Consider the following 21,995-nt stretch of genomic DNA (forward strand, 5'->3'; position numbering starts at 1 on the left):
AACTGGAATCAAGATTGCTGGGAGAAATATCCTCAATATGCAGAAATTACCTCAGATATACAGAAGACCTTATAGCAGAAAGCAAAGAAGAATTAAAGAGCCTTTTGATGAAAGTAAAAGAGGAGAGCGAAAAGGCTGGCTTAAAACTCAACATTCAAAAAAAGAAAATAAAATCATGGCATCTGATCCCATCACTTCATGGCAAATAGATGAGGAAACAATGGAAACAGTTACAGACTATATTTTCTTGGTTTCCAAAAGCACTGCTAATGGTGACTGCAGCCATGAAATGAAAAGATGCTTGCTCCTTCTAAGAAAATCTATGACACTTAGCATATTAAAAAGTTGAGACATTACTTTGCCTAAAAATGTCCATAATCTATGGTTTTTCCAGTAGTCATGTACAGGTATGAAAACTGGACAATAAAAAAGGCTGAGCATGAAAAACAGATGCCTTCAAACTGTGGTGCTGGAGGAGACTCTTGAGAACTCTTGGACAGCAAGGAGATCAAACCAGTCAATCCTAAGGAAATCCACCCTGAATACTCATTGCAAGGACTGATGCTGAAGCTGAAGCTCCAATACTTTGGCCACCTGATGCAAAGAGCTGACTCATTGGAAAAGACCCTGGTACAGGGAAAGGTTTGAAGGCAGGGGGAGAAAGGGACAACAGAGGATTAGATGGTTGGATGGCATCACCGACTCAATGGTCATGAGTTTGAGTCAACTCCAGGAGCTGGTGAAGGACAAGGAAGCCTGGTGGGCCACAGTCCATACGGTCACAAAGGGTTGGACACAACTCAGTGACTGAACAACAAGAACAATTTCTGGGAATGGCAAAGAGTGGTTTGTGGCCAATAAGTGTACTATAAAAACAAAAATATTAGTAGTCAGTATCTGAGTTATTAGTCAAGTCAACTGTCCAAGATAAAAATAAGACTGAGTATACAATAGCATCCTAGTGACATTTTTAACATTGAATTATAATTCTCATTAAGTAGTACACAATAATTTTAATGTCAAAAGTAAGTAAATTCAACTATATTATGGGGTTTCCCTGATAGCTCAGCCTGTAAAGAATTCATCTGCAATGCAAAAGACCCCAGTTTGATTCCTGGGTCAGGAAGACCTGCTGGAGAAGGGATAAGCTACCCACTCCAATATTACTGGGCTTCCCAGGTGGTTCAGCTGATAAAGAATCAACCTACAGTGCTTAAGACCTGAGTTCAATCCCTGGGTTGGAAAGATCCCCTGGAGAGGGTAAAGGTTACCCAGTTCAGTATGCCAGCCTGGAGAATTCCATGGGCTATACAATCATGAAGAGTCAGACACAACTGAGCTACTTTCACTTATGGATGTTGTGCATTCAATTAATCTCATATAAGAAAGGAAATTCACAAAGAGACTTTCATATGTTTAGTATTAATAATTTTTTGCTTCAAAACCTTACACTTACCATGATTATTACTAATTATTTAAAAACTTGAGATCAAGATGGCAAGTTTAAACAATAAACTGTTAGAACCATATGGCCTTTCCTCTCTCGTTTTGTTTAAGTATCGAGATTGCCAGGAGAAATATCAATAACCTCAGATATGCAGATGACACCACCCTTATGGTAGAAAGTGAAGAGGACCTAAAAAGCCTCTTAAGGAAAGTGAAAGAAGAGAGTGAAAAATTTGGCTTAAAGTGAAACATTCAGAAAACTAAGATTATGGCATCTGGTCCCATCACTTCATGGGAAATAGATGAGGAAACAGTGGAAACAGTGTCAGACTTTATTTTTTGGGGCTCCAAAATCACTGCAGATGGTGATTGCAGCCATGAAATTAAAAGATTCTTACTCCTTGGAAGGAAAGTTATGACCAACCTAGATAGCATATTCAAAAGCAGAGACATTACTTTGCCAACAAATGTCTGTATAGTCAAGGCTATGGTTTTTCCTGTGGTCATGTATGGATGTGAGAGTTGGACTGTGAAGAAAGCTGAATGCTGAAGAATTGATGCTTTTGACCTGTGGTGTTGGAGAAGACTCTTGAGAGTCTCTTGGATTGAACGAAAATCCAAGCAATCCATTCTAAAGGAAATCAGTCCTGGGTGTTCTTTCGAAGGACTGATGCTAAAGCTGAAACTCCAATACTTTGACCACCTCATGCAAAGAGTTGACTCATTGGAAAAGACTCTGATGCTGGGAGGGATTGGGGACAGGAGGAGAAGGGGACGACAGAGGATGAGATGGTTGGATGGCATCACTGACTCGATGGACATGAGTTTGAGTGAACTCCAAGAGTTGGTGATGGACAGGGAGGCCTGGCGTGCTGCAGTTCCTGGGGTCACAAAGAGTCGGACACGACTGAGTGACTGAACTGAACTGAACTGAACAATTGGAAAGTGAGTTAAAATGAAAATGTTAGTCTTTGCGACCCCATGGAGAGTCAAGATGTAAAGGGAAGAGGGAGATTCTTTTTGAGTGAACACTAAGTTTACAGATTCTTGGTATATACTTGCAACTAAAAATCTATTTTTCTGAATGTATCTTTATAACTTGCCAAAGAAGCCTGAATGTTCTACAAAGATATATTTGGAATGTCAGGTTAAAATGTAAGCATGTAGAGAACTAAAAAATAACTGACAATATAATATTTTCTGATATTCAAATGCTATCAAATGCTCAGTGTTATACTAGGTAAAATATATGCTAGAAACATCAGAAAACATTAAATTATATCTTCAGCTATCTTCTAGTTCCCTAAATGTTAACATAAAGAGGGAAACATGTAACTCTTCTAGTGTCGATTTTAAACAATTGAGTAGAAATTTCAGCTGAACAGCTGAAATATAGGAAAGGGGATAAATAAAGGTTCACAGTCCCATTGTGTGGATAAAACAAGAGAAGTTGTTTATGGATTTCTTTTAATCTTAAAGATTTTGAAAAATTTAGGGGGGAAACTATATTTTCATAAGTGATAAAATGTCCCTGAAATAAACCTAAAAATCCAGGCATGTATATACTTATATTCTCATACCTTCATATGTGAACCATGCAGAATTTCATTTACATTAGATGATGAATTTGGTTTAAAGGGGGACAATGAAAAGTATTTAAAATATCTGATGTGCAGTGTCCAGGACACTCTGCTTGTTACAAAGGCATATGCTTTTCAGAAACTTCACTTGAATAGTGAGTGACACAATTAACTTGGAATCAGCTCAGAGATGAAGAGAATTAAAAAAGAAACTCATCTTATTTTTAGACCTCACAAGGATAAATACTATATATTTTAAAACTTTAAGGGAAACATCTAGAAATTTCTATGACTTTCACATGTGAGACATAACTCTCTGGGATGAATCACAAATTTATTGCAATCAGAAAAATTCATATTGGCAATGCTTTTTTCTTGATTATACTTAGAATACTCTAAGTATAAAGTCAATGATTTGTTAAATTTTGTATGATTAAGAAGATAAACATATCTTTTAAATGTGTTCTCAAAGCAACTCAAGGAACTCAAGGTTCCAGTTTTTTGTTTTTCCTATATATATGATCAAACTTTCAAGTCTTTGGTAAACAGAATTCTTGAGGAAGTGTGCATGTTTGATGCATACAGCAAAACATATCCTTCAAAGGTATTACACTAAATATTACAAATTTCACTCTTTCACTAAATTCCCTCACTTCTAGAGGGATGAGGCTAGAAGTTGGCCTATTTTTAAACCATGGTGATTATTTTGTTTGGAATTTTGAGTAAAATCAATTTCAGTTCTGTTGAGTCACTCACTTGTGTCCAATTCTTTGTGACCCCATGGAAAGCAGCATGCCAGTCTTCCCCATTCATTACCAACTCCCAGAACTTGCTCAAACTCATGTGCATCTAGCTGGTGATGCCATTCAGCCATCTCATCCTCTGGCATCCCCTTCTGCTCATGCCTTCAGTCTTGCCCAGAATCAGGGTCTTTTCCACTGAGTCAGTTCTTCACATCAGGTGGCCAAAGTATTGGAGCTTCAGCTTCAGCATCAGTCCTTCCAATGAATATTCAGGACTGATTTCCTTTAGGACGGACTGGATTGACCTCCCTGCAGTCCAAAAAACACTCAAGAGTCTTCTCCAACACCACTGCTCAAAATCATCAATTCTTCAGTGTTCAGCTTTCTGAGTGTCCAACTCTCACATCCATACATGACTGCTGGAAAAACCATAGCTTTGACTAGTTGGACCTTCATTGGTAAAGTAATGTCTCAACTTTTTAATATGCTGTCTAGGTTTGTCTTGGCTTTTCTTCCAAGGAGTAACCATCTTTTAATTTCTTGGCTGCAGTCACCATTTGCAGTGATTTTGGAGGCTGAGAAAATAAAATCTCTCACTGTTTCCATCATTTCCCCATCTATTTGCCATGAAGCAATGGGACCAGATGCCATGATCTTAGTTTTTTCAATATTGAGTTTTAAGCCAGATTTTTCACTCTCCTCTTTCACTTTCATCAGGAGGCTCTTTAGTTCCTTTTCACTTTCTGCTATAAGGGTAGTGTCATCTGTGTATCTGAGTTTATTGATATTTCTCCTGGAAACCTTGATTCCAGTTTGTGCTTCATCTACCTGGCATTTTGCATGATACATTCTGCATATAAGTTAAAAATCAATTTGATCACTTTTGAATAATAGCCAAGTTATACAAACTCTTCTGCCAGGATCTTGTAGTTATTTATTTCTCCTTAGAATGTGAAAATGACTTCATCAAGTATTCAAATTTATCTACAACTTTTCTCTGTAATAAGCATATGAACCATGTAATGATGCTAACTGAAACTCCAGTACTTTGGCCACATCATGAGAAGAGTTGACTCATTGGAAAAGACTCTAAGGATGGGAGGGATTGGGGGCAGGAGGAAAAGGGGATAACAAAGGATGAGATGGCTGGATTGCATCACCGATTCGACGGATGTGAGTTTGAGTGAACTCCGGAAGATGGTGATGGATAGGGAGGCCTGGCGTGCTGTTATTCATGGGTCTCAAAGAGTCGGACACAACTGAGCTACTGAACTGAACTGAATTTAGAATAATTTGTTGGACTAATTAAACATTAGTCTTTAAAAATGTATACTTTTCTACTGCCTACTGATTAGAACTGTATGATAAAATATAGTTTTCATGGACCTAAAACAATAGAACACATATTTATTTTTTAAATAAATTGTTAAATTTTATATGTTTAAGATTTATGGGAAACTGAGACCTGAGGCAAAGAGTTCTCATATAACTTGTATGCAATTTCTGCTATTATTATCCTACATCAGAATGGTATATTTGTTATAATTAATGAGTCTATAATACTACATTGAAATTAGCTAAAGTCTGTCCTTTATTGGGATTCCCTTTATTCCTACCCCATACCTTCATTTCTCTGGCATCCCATTTAAGATACATTTATTCTTTATGTCTCCTTAGGTTTCTCTTGGCTATGACAGTTTCCTAGACTTGCTTGCTTCATGCCTTTGACAAGTTTGAGGAATATTGGGCAGAGCTTAGTGGAAACAGTGAAAACAGTGACAAAATGTATTTGGGGGGCTCCAAAATAACTGCCATGATATTAAAAGATGCTTGCTTCTTGGAAAAAGCTATGATCAACCTCGACAGCATATTAAAAAGCAGAAACATTGCTTTGCCAACAAAGGTTCATCTAGTCAAAGCTATGTTTTTGTTTTTGTTTTTCCAGTAGTCATGTATGGATATGAAAATTGGACTATAAAGATGAGCAGAAAAGAATTGATGTTTTTGAACTGTGGCATTGGAGAAGACTCTTGAGAGTTCCTTGGACAGCAAGTGGATGCAAGCAGTCCATCGTAAAGGAAATCAGTCCTGAATTTTCATTGGAAGCACTGATCCTGAAGCTGAAACTCCAATGCTTTGGCCACCTGATGTGAAGAACTGACTCATTTGAAAAGACCCTGATGCTGGGAAAGATTGAAGGTGGGAGGAGACGGGAACAAAAGAGGATGAGATGGTTGGATGGCATCACCGACTCATGGACCTGAGTTTGAGTAAGTTCTTATAGTTGATGGACAGAAAAGCCTGGCATCTGCAGTCCATGGGGTCACAAAGAGTGAGACACCACTGAGCTACTGAACTGAATTGAACTGAGCTGAGTACCAATATTCAGTTCAATTCAGTTCAGTTGCTGAGTCGTGTCCGACTATTTGTGATCCCATGAATTGCAACACGCCAGGCCTCCCTGTCCGTCACCAACTCCCAGAGTTCACACAAACTCATGTCCATCAAGCCCGTGATACAATCCAGCCATCTCATCCTCTGTTGTCCCTTTCTCCTCCCGCTTCCAATCCCTCCCAGCATCAAAGTCTTTTCAAATGAGTCCACTCTTTGCATGAGGTGGCCAAAATATTGGAGCTTTAGCATCAGTTCTTTCAAAGAACACCCAGTACTGATCTCCTTTAGGATGGACTGCTTGGATCTTCTTGCAATCCAAGGGACTCTCAAGAGTCTTCTCCAACACCACAATTCAAAAACATCAATTCTTTGGCTTTTAGCTTTCTTCACAGTTCAACTCTCACATCCATACATGACCACTGGAAAAACAATAGCCTTGACTAGACAGAACTTTGTTGGCAAAGTAATGTCTCTGCTTTTGAATATGCTATCTAGGTTACTCATAACTTTCTTTCCAAGGAGTAAGCGTTTTTAAATTTCATGGCTGCAGTCACCATCTGCAGTGATTTCGGAGCCCAGAATAATAAAGTCTGACACTGTTTCCACTGTTTCCCCATCTATTTCCCATGAAGTATTGGGACCAGATGCCATGATCTTAGTTTTCTGAAGATCTTTAAGCCAACTTTTTCACTCTCCTCTTTCACTATCATCAAGAGGCTTTTTAGTCCCTCTTCACTTTCTACCATAAAGGTGATGTCAGCTGCATATCTGAGGTTATTGATATTTCTCCTGGCAATCTTGATTCTAGCTTGTGCTCATCCAGCCCAGCATTTCTCATGATGTACTGTGCATAGAAGTTAAATAAGCACGGTGACAATATAGTCTTGATGTACTCCTTTTCCTAATTTGGAACCAGTCGGTTATTCCATGTCCAGTTCTAACTGTTGCTTCCTGACCTGTATATAGATTTCTCAAGAGGCAGGTCAGGTGGTCTGGTATTCCCATCTCCTTTAGAATTTTCCACAGTTTATTGTGATCCATGCAGTCAAAGGCTTTGGCATAATCAATAAAGCAGAAAGAGATGTTTTTTCTGGAACTCTCTTGCTTTTTCGATAATCCAGTGGATGTTGGCAATTTGATCTCTGGTTCCTCTGCCTTTTCTAAAACCAGCCTGAACATCTGGAATTTCACAGTTCATGTAATGCTGAAGCCTGGCTTGAAAAGTTTGAACATTACTTTACTAGCATGTGAGATGAGTGCAATTGTGCGGTAGTTTGAGCATTCTTTGTCATTGCCTTTCCTTGGGACTGTAACGAAAACTGATCTTTTCCAGTCCTTTGGCCACTGTTGAGTTTTCCAAATTTGCTGGCATATTGAGTGTAGCACTTTCACAGCATCATCTTTCAGGATTTGAAATAGCTCAACTGGAATTCTGTCACCTCCACTAGCTTTGTTTGTAGTGATGCTTTCTAAGGCCCACTTGACTTCACTTTCCAGGATGTCTGGCTCTAGGTGAGTGATCACACCATCTTGATTATCTTGGTCGTGAAGATCGTCTTTGTACAGTTCTTCTGTGTATTCCTGCAATCCCTTCTTAATATCTTCTGCTTCTGTTAGGTCCATACCATTTCTGTCCTTTAGCAAGCCCATCTTTGCATGAAATGTTCCCTTGGTATCTCTAAATTTCTTGAAGAGATCTCTAGTCTTTCCCATTCTGTTGTTTTCCTCTATTTCTTTGCATTGATTGCTGAGGAAGGCTTTCTTATATCTTTTTGCTATTAGGAACTCTGCAGATGCCTATATCTTTCCTTTTCTCCTTTGCTTTTTGCTTCTCTTCTTTTCACAGCTATTTGTAAGGCCTCCCCAGACACCCATTTTGCTTTTGTGCATTTCTTTTCCATGGGGATAGTCTTGATCCCTGTCTCCTGTACAATGTCACAAACCTCATCTATAGTTCATCAGGCAGTCTATCTATCATATCTAATCCCTTAACTCTATTTCTCACTTCCACTCTATGGTCATAAGGGATTTGATTTAGGTCATACCTGAATGGGCTAGTCTTTTTCCCTACTTTCTTCAATTTAAGAGTGAATTGGCAATAAGGAGTTCATGATATGAGCCACAGTCAGCTCCTGGTCTTGTTTTTTGCTGACTGTATAGAGCTTCTCCATATTTGGCTGCAAAGAATATAATCAATCTGATTTCAGTGTTGACCATCTGGTGATGTCCATGTGTAGAGTCTTCTCTTGTGTTGTTGGAAGAGGGTGTTTGCTATGACCAGTGCATTGTCTTGGCAAAACTCTATTAGCCTTTGTCCTGCTTCATTCTGTACTCCAAGGCCAAATTTGCCTGTTACTCCAGGTGTTTCTTGACTTCCTACTTTTGCATTCCAGTCTCCTATAATGAAAAGAACATCTTTTTTGGGTGTTAATTCTAAAAAGTCTTGTAGGTCTTCATAGAACCATTCAACTTCAGGTTCTTTAGCATTACTGGTTGGGTCATAGGCTTGGATTACTCTGATATTGAATGAGTTGCCTTTGAAATGAACAGAAATCATTCTGTTGTTTTTGAGATTACATCCAAGTACTGCATTTAGGACTCTTTTGTTGACCATGATGGCTACTCCATTTCTTCTAAGGGATCCCTGCCCACAGTAGTAGATTTAATGGTCATCTGAGTTAAATTCACCCATTCAAGTACCAATATTAGAAACCGAAATCTGGGCACCAGGAACATTCATTGCTACTGACCTGCCTCTCAAATGATAGAAGCAAGGAGGTATATGTACATGTTCTAATCCGTATATATTCACATTTATAATTCTTTCTGTATGCAGTTGAAAGGTTGTTGCTGAGCCACAAAAGATACCGGGATTTTTGGCCTCTGGAGAAGAATTCAATCCAGGGCCAGCGATAAGGCTTGATTGCTCAGAGCTTTTGTCTAGTAAAGTTTTATTAAAGTATGGAGGAGATAGAGAAAGCTTCTGACATAGACATTCGAAGTGGAGCAGAAAGAATACCCTCCTTCTAGTCTTTAGCTGGATGTTATACAGCTACTAGCAGTTTGTTAATAAAAGAAAGGAAATGTCTCAAAACTCAGGCACCAGGCCCCTCACTCACAAGATGCATTTTGAGATAATCCTGGCACCAGGTGAGTCATCCCTGGCCATAAAATGATTGATTTGAATCTTGTAGAAGGGCATATTACCATACAAATAGTTCTAGTTCCATGGATTAGGAGAACAATGTATGAGGATAACGTACTGGTTTGTCAAGTCAGTTCTGAGCCTTTAGGTGGACTTGAAGACAGAGTCTGGGGTAAATGCATAGTACATTAACATAGCTTAAGAAAAATATTTCCATAAGAAAAAATGCATTGGTTAGCTCAAGATTTGAGAAAAGTTAAGTTCAGGTGGAACCAGGTGTCATTAAGGCAACACAGTATTTTAAGAGAAACCTCTTTTTAAATTTGTATAGTGAAGGAAAAGAATGTCGCTAGTTTGTTTCCTCCTGCTGCTTAAGAGAGAGATTAAAAAGAAAAAAGAAAAAGTCTGACACCTGCAGCCTATTTCCTCCGTTTGGAGACCCCTTGCCTTCCTGCCTGTTACCCTCTCACATTTAAGGTTAACAAGGGGCTTCCCAGGTGGCACTAGTAGTAAAGAATCCACCTGCCAGTTCAGGAAATATGAGACATGGGTTCTATTCTTGGGTCAGGAAGATCCCCTGGAGGAGGGCATGGCAACCCACTCCAGTAGTCTTGACTTGACAATCCCATGGATAGAGGAGCCTGGCAGTCTATAGTTCATTGGATCACAAAGAATCAGAAATGACTGAAGCAGCTTAGCACGTACCAAGGTAAACAGGAGTTCATACTGATGTTTGCATCTCTAATACCATATGGCATGTGCCTTCTACCCCCGCTTATCTGTAACCTCCCACCCCAGCACTGAGAAATTGGCCCTCCTTAACTGCCAACCACTTACTTTGTTGTTCAATTCCAGCATACTTGTCTAGCTCCATCAGAACTGTCAACCCATATTTCTGTGGGGGATAAATATGTGAACTAGAGCACAGTGCTGATCTACAGAATTTTGTTTTTTTAATCTAACAGACTCTATTCTAAATTACTTAGCTCAGCACATTTGCCCTCACACTTCTTGATGAGGTCATTTCATACGTTTGTCATATATTTAGATAGTAATTTTCTCATTTCATCTTGGAACCTCCCAACCTTTTAAATGGTGTTTTAATTTGTTTTAGGTAGTTAGAATAGGAAATAGGAGTCCAGAATGGCAGTGGCTAAAAGATAAGGAAGGGGAAAGCCAGCTGAAATAGAACAAAGGAAAGTCCGAGGACTGGAGTGAGGACCTCAGGTAGAATAAACAACATTCCTGGCTAGCCCAATTTACATAGGGCAGGCCTGGGGGAGGGAAAAACATAAAAAGGGAAGCCAAAGGGCCAGGGGTCTCTCTCTCTCTCTCTCCCATGCACTGGGGCGCTCTCCCACTCTCTTCTCATCGCATCTTTGGGTCCCAAAGGGCCAGGGGTCTCTCTCTCTCTCTTCCATGCACTGGGGCGCTCTCCCCACTCTCTTCTCTTCGCGTCTTTGGGTCGGCATGCCCTCACACCTTGAGGATGGATTTTCTTGCTATTTTCTAAATAAAATAGAGCTGTGACACAGAGCTGTAACATTGATTTGTCTAAGAGCTATAACATGGTCTGTCCAAGACCCAAGAGCTGTGATGCACCAAGGGCTTTAATGTCCGTCACTTCAAATCTTTGTTGTGATGAGACAGAACTGAGGAGTATATGCTCGCCTGAGAATTTACATCCATTTCCAGGTTTACATTTTGTGCTATGAAGTTCTATAAATGGTAACAATTGATTACAGTGTCATACACAATAGTTTCACTGCCTTATCACTGATTATTTTCATTATTCCTAGAATTTTGTCTTTTCCAGAATGTCACACATATGATACGTATGTTATCAAACATAACACAGTGCTTTTTAATCTGGCTTCTCTAACAGAGCAATATGGTTTTAAGATTCATTTATGCCTTTTTATGGCTTAATAACTTTCTTTGTGTTTCTGAAAAATGTACCATTATAAAAATAGTCCACAATTTCTTTATCTATTCACCTATTGAAAGCTGTATCAGTTGCTTCTAGTTTTCAGCAACTATGAACAAAACACTAGAAACACCTGTGTGCAGGTTTTAGTGGAAACATAAATTCACAAATCAGTCAGGTAAATAGCTATAAGTGCAATTGTTTGATTTTATGGTAATATTTAGCCTTGCAAGAAAGTATCAAATTGGCTACACCATTCTGCATTCCTAATAACAATAAATGAGAGTTCCTGTTGCTTTGTATTCTTGTCCAGCAGTTGGTGTTATCCTCTTGGGATTCAAGCCATTCCAATAAATATGTAGTGGTATTTCATTGTTTTAAGTTCCCTAATGATATCTGATGATGAGCATCTTTCATATGCTGATTTGCCATCTGTATAATCCTCTTGGTGAGGTTTCTGTTCAGATTTTTTTTTTTTTTAAACTAGGTTGTTTTCTTATTATTGATCTTTAAGAACTCTTTGTATATTTCGGATGCAAGCCCTTTATCTGATAGGCAGTTTTCAAATATTTTCTCCCTATAACTTGAATTTTCATTCCCTTAAGTCTTTCAGAGAATAGACGTTCATAATTTTAATAAATTCTAGTGTCAGTTTTTCATTCATGGATCAGGATTTTAGTGATCTATCTAATATTTCATTGCTGCAGCCAAATTTATTCTCCTTTGAGTTTCTTCTAAAAGTTTTATAGTTTTCAATTTAAATTAGGCCTATGATCTATTTTGAGTGATTTTTTGTGAAAGGTGTAAGGTTCTGGTTTATATTTGATGTGTTTTTTTTTTTCTTGTGGATATCCAGTTTTCCAGAACCATTTATTGAAAAAAATCTATCTTTTCTCCATTGAGTTGCCTTTGCCCCTTTCTAAAGATGAGTTTATAATAATTATGTGGTTTTTTAGCTTTTTCTAGGATTCTCCAGTCTTCCATTGTTTTATATGTTCATTCTTTTGCCAATGTCACACTGACTTGGTTACTGTAAATTTATGGTAAGTTTTGAAGCTTCATAGTATGAATCCTTCAGCTCTGTTCTTCTTCATGATTGTGCTTGCTGTTTTAAGTGCTTTGCCTCTCTATATAAACTTCAGATTATTTTTATCAATATCACCAAAAACAGCTTTTTGGAATTTTGATTGAGATTGTGCTGAAATTATAGCTCAAGGTAGAAGGAACTGACATCTTAACAATATTGTCTTGTCATCTATGAACACAAAATTTGTTGGTATTTCTTTAGATTTTATCCAATTTTGTAATCAAAATATAATAGTTTTACACAAAGATCCATTAACAATTTTGTTAAATTTATACCTAAATATTTCTTTTTTGTTGTTATTGAAAGTGGTATTGTTTTTAAAATGTCAAATTTTAACTTCACTGACAGTGCATAGGCATTCATATGTATAGGAAAACACTTGCCTTTTGAACATTAACCTTGTGTTCTGCAAATATTTCTTATGCTTTGTTATCTTTATTTCTTCTCTGGTATCCCAATTATTCATGTGTTACATCTTCTGAAATCATCCCATAGTTCTTGCATGTGGTGCTCTTTTCTGTTTTCCATTCTTCGTAGTCTTTTCACTTATGTTGGGAAGTTGATTTTCTCAGGGTATATGCCCAGTAATGGGATTCCTGGGGTATGGTAGTTCTATGTTCAGTTTTTTAAGGAGCCTCCCTTCCTGTTCTCCATAGGAGCTGTATCAATTTTATGCCTATGGTGCATGAGGGTTCTCTTTTCTCCACACTGTCTCCAGCATTTATTGTTTGTAGATTTTGTGATGATGGTCTTGTTGACTAGTATTAGGTGGTACCTCATTATGGTTTTTATTTCTCTAATAATTGTCTGTGTTCAAGTAAGTCAGAAAGAGAAAAACAAATGTCACATTAATATTTCACTTTTGACGTCTCAAAGGCCGGCCCAACCATGTGCTAAGTGTTGAACGAGCACCACATTCAGAAAGAAGCTTGTCTGCCATCACCGAAGAATAGCCCCTCATTTTCGGTGTGGGTATTTGAATGTGACCCTCTCTTCATCTGCATTTGTATTAAGACTTGAATAGCAAGCTAATGACACAAAGGAACAAGGGCTGTGGAAATTCCATCTGGACTATGGGCAGCCGTAGGTTCCCAGGTGGCAGTATTAGGGATACTGAGAGCCCAAAATCCATGGTGTCAGTAGAGTAAGCTGGGGATTCTGTGTAAAGCAGCAGCAGTGGTGACCTCACCGCACAAATTCTATGTTATCTTTTGGAGCACTGTTTCTGGCTCTATATTTCTGTTCTTCAGCATTCTAAGATTTTCCATGAGTAACTCAATATCATTTGAATGAATTCCTTCAGGTCAGTTCAGTTCAGTCACTTAGTCATTCCTTATCTACTCAAATTAGTAAAATGTAGAATATATTGACTGTAACTAGTATGTTTCCATTAAAATTAGAAACAAAACAAACAAACGAAAAAGACTGAAATAGTCACTGCTTTATAGTTTTCCCAAAGTTGCTGATCTGGAAGCTGCCCTTTCCTCATTTTATAAGGACCTTAGGCTTTTGGCTCATACCAAGACTGTCTGTTCAAAAACCTAATCTCTGAACTGCCCCAACAGAGGGGAGAGAAGAGACACTCCTCTTCCTTTTGTGTGACATTTTTTTTTATTCATCCCCAGATTTCCTCACAAAGTTAAAGTAATTTATAAAACTTTACAGAAAGATAGGTGCTTCTAAGAGGAATTGCAAGGTAGAGGGAGGATTTTAAAAAAGAAAACTATATACTAAACAATTATAGTCCAAGCCAAAAGCACTTAGGAATTTAAACCTTTACCATGAGTCACTTTATGATTGTTCCCATTTTCTAGCTTTACTCAAAAGGGGAGAGCTCTTCTGTACTTTGTCATTTATTTTACTATCAACAGTTATGTATTGGTCTCTACATCAGTGTTCCACATCCTAGAAGGCAACTATCAACCTCTCTGTCCATTTGAGCACCTCACATTCTACTCGTAGAAATCAAAAGACCCCCAGGACGTACTTCCTTTTCATAGCAGTAAATTTAACAAACAGTTATCTAGTTTAAAGACTGTCTTGTCTAAAGACTTCCCAGTCTTTGGTGGTCATTAGAACACCATGTCTTCAAGGAAAGTTCACAGTTGTGTGTGAGTACTTCAAAACATTCATGCAGCCATCCAGAGTAGCAGTTGCTATGTTAGGCATATATGGTATAGCCTTCTGAGGGTCTAGAGAGGACTCCTGAAACACACACACACACACACACACACACACACACACACACACATCTTTTCAAAGAACAAGCATTAATTCTCTGAGGAAGGTAAACCTATTCCCAACTGCCAGTTTTCTTATTTGCAAATTGTTTCTTTCATAAAGGAGATTGATCTTCATGTTTATTAGTGGGGGAAAGTGTTTAATAGTTGAGGCCTATATCTTAAGGACACTTACAACCAAATCCCTAAAATATTTGTTGGAAAAATCCTTTCAAATTCTTAGATGAGGACTATTGTCAAGTCTCAAATTTGAGGATAATTGCCTACATGAGCAGGTTCAGGAAGCCTTCTCAGTTACATGTGTGTGGTGAAGAGAGCAGGCCCTTAACTGTACTTTCCTGGATATGACATGCAGTGGGCAATCTTTTAGGAAAGAAAGAGTTGAAGAGGTAGACAGACAAGGTAGAGGCATGCAACTGCATTTTTTTCTATCAGAAATAAAAGTTCTTATTTTAAGGTTGAATTGCTTTAAATGTAGGGCATTGTAAGATACATGTAATACGTATCACCTAGAGAAATCGGCATGGCTCTCTTTCTGCTGGGCTGCTACCTGCAGGAGCTCAGCTCACACAGTGCTCCTATGTAAAGCGCACCCCCTGGAGCTCAGTGCCCTTTATGTGGATGACAATGGGAATGAGGACCCTGGAGTTGTGTAACACAGCTGGTAGTGGTAGAAGCCTTTGGATTAGTAAGAATTTTAATTTTCATATACTTTATTTGTAATTTTATTTTCTTTGGAAAGTTGTCCAAAGTCAATGGTCTCCTTCAGCAGATACTAAGTCAAATGTCTTTTCTCAAAGTTCTTGTTATACTCATTGCACTGTTGTTAAAAGTTGATCTACTTGTCAGTTTTCCTTCTACCTCAAAGCTCCAGATTTTTTTAAGATTTTCTTTTTGTGTGACCATTTTTAAAGCTTTTACTGAATTTGTTACAAGATTGCTTCTGCTTTATGTTTTTGGCTTTTTGCCCACAAGGCGTGGGATGTGGGTACAACGCATAGGGTTTGGAAGGATTGTACCCACACCACCCTGCATTGGAAGATGAAATTTTAACCACTCAAACACCAGGAATTCCCTCCAGGTTCCTTTATTCCTTTTACCAATAGTTCCAAGCAGAGTATATGGCACAAGTGTTTCATAAATGTTTCCTGAATTAAAAGTAAATTACTTTCTATGACATACATGCAATTACCTTGCATTTTTTCTACCTAATCTTAACTTGCTGCCAATTTAGTTCACAGAAAATGCACTGTGCTTATATTTATTAAATTAAATGTCTCCTAGGTATAAGCATATTAAAAAGTAAGCTTAATTAAATCTCAATTTCCTGTGATCATTATATAAGCTCCTCATTGCTGTGTCTCATATTAGCTTGGCTCAATGGCTAGATGGAAATTAACATGAATACTTAATGATCGATCACTTTTCCATTCTGACATATTACTAATGCTACTTAGAGTTTAAAGTGAATTAAGGTTAATTAGAAATGTTCGTAATTTGTCTACCCTTCTTGTCAAGACCTGCTCGACAAGCAAGGTTTCTGAAAGCACAATCAGTTCAGTTCAGTCGCTCAGTCGTGTGCAACTCTTTGCGACCCCATGAATCACAGCACACCAGGCCCCCTGTCCATCACCAACTCCCGGAGTTCACTCAGACTCACGTCCATCGAGTCAGTGAGGCCAGCCAGCCATCTCATCCTCAGTCGTCCCCTTCTCCTCCTGCCCTCAATCCCTCCCAGCATCAGAGTCTTTTCAAATGAGTCAACTCTTCGCATGAGGTGGCCAAAGTACTGGAGTTTCAGCTTTAGCATCATTCCTTCCAAAGAAATCCCAGGGCTGATCTCCTTCAGAATGGACTGGTTGGATCTCCTTGCAGTCCAAGGGACTCTCAAGAGTCTTCTCCAACACCACAGTTCAAACGCATCAATTCTTCGGTGCTCAGCCTTCTTCACAGTCCAACTCTCATATCCATACATGACCACAGGGAAAACCATAGCCTTGACTAGACGGACCTTAGTCAGCAAAGTAATGTCTCTGCTTTTGAATATGCTGTCTAGTTTGGTCATAGCTTTCTTTCCAAGGACTAAGCGTCTTTTAATTTCATGGCTGCAATCACCATCTGCAGTGATTTTGGAGCCCAAAATAATAAAGTCTGACACTGTTTCCACTGTTTCCCATCTATTTCCCATGAAGTGATGGGACCAGATGCCATGATCTTCATTTTCTGAATGTTGAGCTTTAAGCCAACTTTTTCACTCTCTACTTGTACTTTCACCAAGAGGCTTTTAAGTTCTTCACTTTCTGCCATAAGGGTGGTGTCATCTGCATATCTGAGGTTATTGATATTTCTCCTGGCAATTGTGATTCAGCTTGTGTTTCTTCCAGCCCAGTGTTTCTGATGATGTACTCTGCATAGAAGTTAAATAAGCAGGGTGATAATATACAGCCTTGACTTACTCCTTTTCCTATTTGAAACCAGTCCGTTGTTCCATGTCCAATTCTAACTGTTGTTTCCTGACCTGCATACAGATTTCTCAAGAGGCAGGTCAGATGGTCTGGTATTCCCATCTCTTTCAGAATTTTCCACAGTTTATTGTGATCTACATAGTCAAAAGCTTTGGCATAGTCAATAGAGCAGAAATAGATGTTTTTCTGGAACTCTTGCTTTTCCATGATCCAGCGGATGTTGGCAATTTAATCTCTGGTTCCTCTGCCTTTTCTAAAACCAGCTTGAACATCAGGGAGTTCATGGTTCATGTATTGCTGAAGCCTGGCTTGGAGAATTTTGAACATTACTTTACTAGCATGTGAGATGATAGGGCAAGAGAATGAGAAATGAGACACAAGAATTGAAAAGTGAAGACACAGTGAGAAGCAAATTCATAAGACACAGTGAGAAGCAAGGATCAGGGGACCAACAGCGCTCCAAGGCGAAGGTGCCAAAACTGAACCTAAGCCAGCTTTATCACACTTTCAGCCGTGAAGAAAGAATATGCAGGGAGTTAACCTGTAACTCATGTTTTCTTCAGGGCCAAAGAACAAAGTGATCATTAACCACTGAGTAACTAAGAAACAGTAATCAATAACAAATCAGTAACTAAGACTAATATTCTTATCTATAGATTTTCCCCCAGATACATAAAACATGTGAGTCTGAGAAACCAGTTGAGAAACAGTCCAACCCCAGGATTATATCTTGTTTTCAAAACTATGAACTGTTCCCTCTGGACTTGTTCCAAGAGTCTTCATTCCTTATAGCATCCAGTTTATCAATAATTATAAATTTCTTTTGTGGCCCTTGCTGGTGCCTGCTTTGCTTTTATTCTTCCTGTCTCCGGCACTTCTGACTGACGTTACATCCTTACACTTCAGAACACGATGAGTGCTGCAGACCTATGCAGGAATAATACTGGTCTTCAGAGGCTCAGCAATCAACATTTTTAACCCATTAGTTATCTCAAACCTATAACCGAACCTTTCTGGAATTTGTACATTGTCATCAGTATTCCCAAAAACACTGTTCTGAAGTGTAACCTCAAGTCTGAGTATTTTGTGATAACAGAAGATATAGTCTTTAGTGACCGTCAGTCACTTTCCCACAGGAATTTATGGGATGAAGTGGTGCAGCATGTCTTTCATTCCTGTCTCTCTCTCTCTCAACTCACCTACACCCAAGCTGCTTCCTTTGGTGCAAGTTTAAAGATTAGTTTCTTTCAGATATGACTCTTTAACTCTAAGGTAACTGATAATGTGAGTGAATGCATATTACACTGAGCACATCATTAACAAAACTTTAATAAGATGATGTAAATGTCAAGATGTAGGAATGTAACCATCAGAGGCCTTTCTTATAATCTCACACATTGTTTATTCATATAATAAAATCCTGAAGTGACAGTTTCTACTTAGCTTGTTCTGGTCGTTTCACACAGTTAAATTTCTTTGTGAATGTACTTCTGAATATGTCCAAGTTTAATGAAAAGCTTTCCAGTCTTGCAAGCTCTGACTTTATATCATGTTTCTTTTCTGTTTTCCCACAACAGACAGGACATGGTAAAAATTCTATGATTATTATGAACACATTATTTAGGTAAAAAGAGTGTATATTCTAACCTCTTAGATGAATTAATCTTTTTAATCATCATTCTAGAATTAAGATAATGTGTTACATGCAAAAAAATCCTAAAACTGAAGAGTTTATTATATATAGTATATATATAATATAGTTATATTATACATAATATATATTATATAATATTATTTAATATAATATAGTTTATTATACTACATCAGCAAGTATAACCCAAGTTTAATAACCCTGTCACAATGACTTATTCAACCAAACAATTCAGAAAAAATGATTTGCAGAAAACCAAGTTCAACGAGGATTTCTAAGATCAAAGATCAAGCAGTCACCTTAAAGTTGAACAAATATGTATACAAGTTTTAAAAATTAGAGAGTCTGGAAGATGCTAGTTGTTTTTGGGTTTTAAAATTCTCGAGAATATTGCATTGAATCTGACTCAAAATAAAAGTAAACCTCTTCTTATGGCCTTTCCATGCATACTTCAATAGCTACAATATAATAGGGACTCAAAAATGCTTTAGGATTAATGTTGATTGAATAAGGAGGAATATAGCTGCGAACATTATCACTACCATGAGAAAAGCTTACAAATGAAATTAAATTGTTGTGTTTAGTCTCAGAAACTGAATAGCAGATACCAAGTCTGCTGCCTTTAAAAACATATCCCAGAATAGGTACTGATGATATAATTTTGTGGGCCACATTTTTATGCTTTTTATTCATGCATGAATTCAACATTTTATTATAAGCACTAAAATGATATTTAATTATAGAGTTAATTATTTTTAATAGCAAATGACTTACAAGTTGAACATTTGTTTATGCTTCATTAAACTGTTTTGGTCATTTTGTATCATTTCACTACCTGCTTTTGAATAAAGATACTCATTTTCATTTGCTTTTAGTACACTTCAAGAAATGTAATTAAAAACTGATGACTAACCAAGGTACTGTGCATCAAGAATGTGGAATTATTTACTCTCTGTGGAATGCAAATTAGTTGGGTATGCAGATTTTATAGTACGTAGATAAGAGTTTTCAATAAATTTCAAGCAATGTGTTTAAAGGGGCAAGCACTAATAATTTGTTGCTTATTCAAACAATTGTTTTGAAGCTCTATTTGCCATTTCCATGTACCTCAAATGAATGATTCACTCATATGAGATTGCCAGTCTTATTTAAAAAGTCAATCCATTAAGTATCTTAGATTTAATTTTTATGAAAGTTTTTAAAAATAATTTCCTGTTTACATTGTTCAGATCCATTTCACTTGAGTATTTTGTCATTTACAGAAAAAACTCATCAATCTGCTAGTGCAGCCTTTCTTAATGTTATTTTTCTTAGTCTTGTGAAATGCGCTATTTTGAATCTCTGAAATGTTATAAACCACCAGGTTCCTAATTGCTTTGGATGCTGTGAAAAATAATTAATCCACATTATTTCTTATATTTAATTGACAGTGTAATGCATTTAACTAAAGACCTGCAATAAACTATTTCTAATTACTAAGGGTGGTGGAGTGGAAAACTAGGCTGTAAAACTTTACAAGGAAACAACATTACATTACATTAAAAGTCATTGTTGATACAACTTTTTCAGAGACAAAAAATAAAGTCCCCTAAATGGAAAGATCTGAAAAACTAGAAGGAGTTGTGGAATATTTTTACTCATGATTTAGTGAGATGTTTTAATTAGTATTTTAATAGATTGCACTGGTGATGTATGTCAGATGCTAAATTTACCATCCTTGCACTAAAATGTCTCTTTCTTTATTTGGCAGAGCTTTATGAGGGAGCTACAGTATGGCAGGCTACAGTCCATGGGGTCGCAAAGAGCGACTAACTTCACTTGTACTTTCACTTTTTCACTATGAGGGAGCATGTCACTGCCAGAATGAGTGATCTTTGTCACTGGCCTGTATTTAATTCATTCTGTATCTACAGATACAGACATTCACCTGAAAAGCTATGCCAAATTTTAGAAGTCACTGAAATATGTAGATATACCAAGAACTGGGTCCGTTCTTAGCTTCCAAAGCAGGGACTCCTCATTAGAAACTGATCCTTGATGTCATAAATTGGGGTGTGAAATATTAGGCTCTGAGTAGTATTATTTTCATTGTCTTGTGGCCCTGAGGTTTTTAGTTAAGAGCATATCTTTCTTTTCCTCCCCATAACTCCTGGCTAAAATAAAGTGTCTCCACTGGTATTTCATTCAGTTGCATATTTAATTTCAATGATATACATATTCCAACAACAGACAGCTGAAGCAAGTGACCTGTTTCAGGGAATGTAAATTATTTTCAGGACTTCAGAAATTGAAAAGGTATAAGAGGAAGGAGAAAATGCTGGGCTGGTGTGAAGCAATAGCCTGTAATCCTCGCAGGATTCCTAACACCACTAGGACCCCAGAGGGCTCAGAAGAGTGGGCTGATACCTCGCAAGCCTCCACACTGGTGAGTGTAGCAATGGTACCTTGAATGGCTTATGTGAATGGATGCTGCGGGAATGGCGGGGAGGGAAGGGCTTTGCTTTGCAATGGATATTGTTTATATAGATGCTGTTTAATGGGTAGTAATCATCATAATTTTATAGAATTTAGAGTTTAATTCAGATTAAATAACAATTCATTTAATTTCTGTTTCTTTGGACATTGCCCATCCATTATGTCAGTGACCTTAAAGAGATATTTAAAGTTTATATCTTGCATTCTACACTTTTTTAATGAAATCAATGGAGGAAAACAAATAGGGTTATCCAAAATAATGAAAAAATCAGAATCACACCTTCTGTATTTTCTGATATTCTAAAAGTGTCTTTATAGGGATGTAAAAATTATAATTTTGATATACTATTGTGAATTAAGTAATTGCAAGAATTATTTGAAGACCAATAACATACTCATTCTTGCATTGTTTTCTGCTTTAAGTTTACATGTTTGGCTTCAGTTAGCTTTATTTTCCAGTGATTAGGAAAGGAACTTTTTAGCAAAAGAGGTTTTACAAGGTCTTTGTTAAGATTTTGCATGCAGTGTATTTCATTTTGATTTAAGGAAGGATGATTTCATTCAATCTCTAAGTTTAATTGACATGTTAGTTATATTTTAATTACTGTTTTACCAATTTATAAGAACAGAAGTGTTTTTATTGGCCTGATTTATTAATTTATGAACATGTAATTAAACATATATAAAAGTTACAGGTTTCATTTTGCTTTTGAGTTATTTGATAATTTCTATAATTTTACATACAAATAATAATCCTGAACAAATATTATCGAGTGAATTTAAATAGACACCAATGGAACGAATAGGCTTTCAATTGATGAAACATAGAAGTGGGAATCTTA

The 21,995-nt window shown here is 37.3% G+C and overlaps 1 long non-coding RNA gene across 1 annotated transcript in view; it reads left to right on the forward strand.

Moving 5' to 3' along the window:
• Positions 1–21,097, forward strand: part of LOC132659992 (uncharacterized) — a 335,818-nt gene extending 314,721 nt beyond the window's left edge. The window contains exon 3 of the long non-coding RNA XR_009601119.1: positions 20,955–21,097. This is a non-coding gene — a long non-coding RNA (uncharacterized LOC132659992). The remainder of the gene's footprint in view (positions 1–20,954) is intronic.
• The last annotated feature ends 898 nt before the right edge of the window (positions 21,098–21,995 follow it).

The sequence above is a fragment of the Ovis aries genome, chromosome 6, assembly GCF_016772045.2.
Source record: "Ovis aries strain OAR_USU_Benz2616 breed Rambouillet chromosome 6, ARS-UI_Ramb_v3.0, whole genome shotgun sequence".
Lineage (NCBI taxonomy): Eukaryota > Metazoa > Chordata > Mammalia > Artiodactyla > Bovidae > Ovis > Ovis aries.